Consider the following 3,034-nt stretch of genomic DNA (forward strand, 5'->3'; position numbering starts at 1 on the left):
GTCCCCTGCATCGGCAGGCGGACTCTCAACCACTGCGCCACCAGGGAAGTCCCTATTGTTTGTAGATTTTTTGCTGATGGCCATTCTGACTGGTGTGAGGTGATACCTAATTGTAGTTTTGATATGCATTTCTCTAATGATCAGTGATGTTGCGCATTCTTTCATTTGTTTGTTGTCAATCTGTATATCTTCTTTGGAGAAATGTCTATTTATGTCTTCTGCCCATTTTTGGATTGGGTTGTTTTTTTGATATTGAGCTGCATGAGCTGCTTGTAAATTTTGGAGATTAATCCTTTGTCAGTTGCTTCATTTGAAAATATTTTCTCCCATTCTGAGGGTTGTAACAGTAATATTTCTTGTTTCGAAGTCCAATTAGTCTGATACTAATACAACTACTACACTATCTTTTCATTAGTATTTGCATGGAAAATTTTCCATGCTTTTACTCTTGATTTATGTAAGTCTTTATATTTGAAGTGGGTTTCCTTTACTGTGCAAGACCCATGTATTTTGGGTCTTGCTTTTTTCACCAAATCTGACATTGAAGTGTTCAGAGCATTAATGTAATTATAAATATGTCTGCATTTAAATCTGCCATCTTGCTAGTTGTTTTCTATTTGTCCCATTTCTTCTTTTTTTTTTTTTTTTCTCTTCCTTTTCTGGCCTCCTTTGGATTTGTTGGATTATTTTTTATGATTCTGTTTTATTTTCCCAATTTGCTTATTAGTTACACTTTTATTTATTTGGTTATTCTGGAAGGGGGTTCCTTCAAATTTTATCAAGATATAATTATGTGATTTACATACATCATGAAATGATTACCATAACAAGTTTGGTGAACATGCATCATCTCATATAGATAAAAAAGAAAAAGAAAAAAATTATTTTTTCCTTGTAATGAGGGTTGTCACTCCCTTAACAACTTTCATAAATAACATACAGCACTATTAATTATATTTATCATTATAGATTACATCCCTAGTATTGATTTATCTCATAACTGGCAGTCTATACCTTTTGACCGCCTTCATCAAATTCCCCCTCCCTCCACCCTCTGCCTGTGGTAACCACAAATCTAATCTCTTTTTCTATGAGTTTGGTTGGTTGTTTTTTTTAAGGTATAACTGAGCTACAACAGGTTGTTAGTTCAGGGTGTACAACGTAGTGATTCAATATTTCTATACATTACAAAATGATCACCATGATAAAAGCCTAGTTACCATCTGTCACTATACAAATATATTACATTATTAATGACTATATTCTACATGATGTACATTTCATCTCTGTGACTCATTTATTTTGTAACTGGAAGTTTGTACCTGTTAATCTCCCTCACCTATTTCACTCATACCCCCTCTCCCTCCCCTCTGGCAACTACCTGTTTATTCTCTGTATCTATGACTCTGTTTCTGTTTTGTTATATTGGTTTTTTTTTTTTAGATTCCACATATAAGTGAAATCACACAGTACTTGTTTTTCTCTGCCAGACTTATTTCATTTAGCAAAATACCCTCTAGGTCAATCCATGCTCTCCTAAATAGCAAGATTTCATTCTTTTATATGGTTGAGTAATATTCCATTGCATATATATACCACTTCTTTATCCATTCATCTATTTGATGGGCACTTAGGCTGCTTTCATATCTTGTCTATTGAAAATTATGCTGCAATGAACATAGGGGAGCATATATATTTTCAAATTAGTGTTCTTGTTTTCTTCAGAAAAATACCCAGAAGTAGAATGGCTGTATCTTATGGTAGTTCTATTTTTATTTTTTTGAGAACCTCCATATTGTTTTCCATAGTGGCTGCAACAATTTACATTCCCACCAACAGTGTGTGAGGATTTACTTTTCTCCACATCCTCGCCTACCCTTGTTATTTGTTGTTTTTTTGATAATAGCTATTCTGACAGGTGTGAGGTGATATCTCAGTGTGGTTTTGATTTTCATTTCCCTGATGATTAGTGACACTGAACATCTTTTCATGTGCCTGTTGGCCATCAGTATGTCTTCTTTGGAAAAATGTCTATTCAGGTCCTCTGACCATTTTTTAATTGGTTTGTTTGTTTTTTGAAGTTTAGCTGTATGAGTTTTTTATATATTTGGGATATTAATTCGTTATCAGATATATCATTTGAAAATTTCATCTCCCATTAAATAGGCAGCCTTTTGGTTTTGTTCATAGTTTCCTTCACTGTGTAAAAATTTTTTTGGTCTGATGTATTCCAATTTGTTTATTTTTTGTTTTGTTTCGCTTGCCAGAGGAACATTCAAAAAAATATTGCAGAGAGATTTGAGAAGATGGCGGAAGAGTAAGACGCGGAGATCACCTTCCTCCCCACAAATACATCAGAAATACATCTACATGTGTAACAACTCCTACAGAACACCTACTGAACGCTGGCAGAAGACCTCGCACCTCCCAAAAGGCAAGAAACTCCCCACGTACATGGGTAGGGCAAAAGGAAAAAGAAAAAACAGAGACAAAAGAATAGGGATGGGACCTGCACCAGTGGGAGGGAGCTGTGAAGGAGGAAAGGTTTCCACACACTAGAAGCCCCTTCACGGGCGGAGACTGCGGGTGGTGGAGGGGGAATCTTCGGAGCCATGGAGGAGAGCGCAGTAACAGGGTGCGGAGGGCAGAGCGGAGAGATTCCCGCACAGAGAATCGGTGCCGACCAGCACTCACCAGCCCGAGAGGCTTCCCTGCACGCTGGCCGGGGTGGGCGGGGGCTGGGAGCTGAGGCTCCGGCTTAGGTCGAATTGCAGGGAGAGGACTGGTGGTGTGAACACAGCCTGAAGGGGTTAGTGCACCACGGCTAGCCAGGAGGGAGTCCGGGAGAAGTCTGGACCTGCCGAAGAGGCAAGAGACTTTTTCTTGCCTCTTGTTTCCTGGTGCGCGAGGAGAGGGGTTCAAGCGCGCCGCTTAAAGGAGCTCCAGAGACGGGCGTGAGCTGCGGCTGTAGGCACGGACAACAGAGACGGGCTTGGGACGCTAGGGCTGCTGCTGCCGCCACCAAGAAGCCTGT

General features: G+C 39.4%; 2 long non-coding RNA genes across 3 annotated transcripts in view; one reads left to right on the forward strand and one right to left on the reverse strand.

Moving 5' to 3' along the window:
- LOC114486480 (uncharacterized) overlaps window positions 1-2,982 on the forward strand; it is a 37,886-nt gene extending 34,904 nt beyond the window's left edge. The window contains exon 3 of the long non-coding RNA XR_008617676.1: window positions 2,268-2,982. This is a non-coding gene — a long non-coding RNA (uncharacterized lncRNA). The remainder of the gene's footprint in view (window positions 1-2,267) is intronic.
- Window positions 1-3,034, reverse strand: part of LOC114486479 (uncharacterized) — a 63,130-nt gene that overhangs the window by 19,986 nt on the left and 40,110 nt on the right. The window lies entirely within an intron of this gene.

Source organism: Physeter macrocephalus, chromosome 6, assembly GCF_002837175.3.
Source record: "Physeter macrocephalus isolate SW-GA chromosome 6, ASM283717v5, whole genome shotgun sequence".
Taxonomy (NCBI): domain Eukaryota; kingdom Metazoa; phylum Chordata; class Mammalia; order Artiodactyla; family Physeteridae; genus Physeter; species Physeter macrocephalus.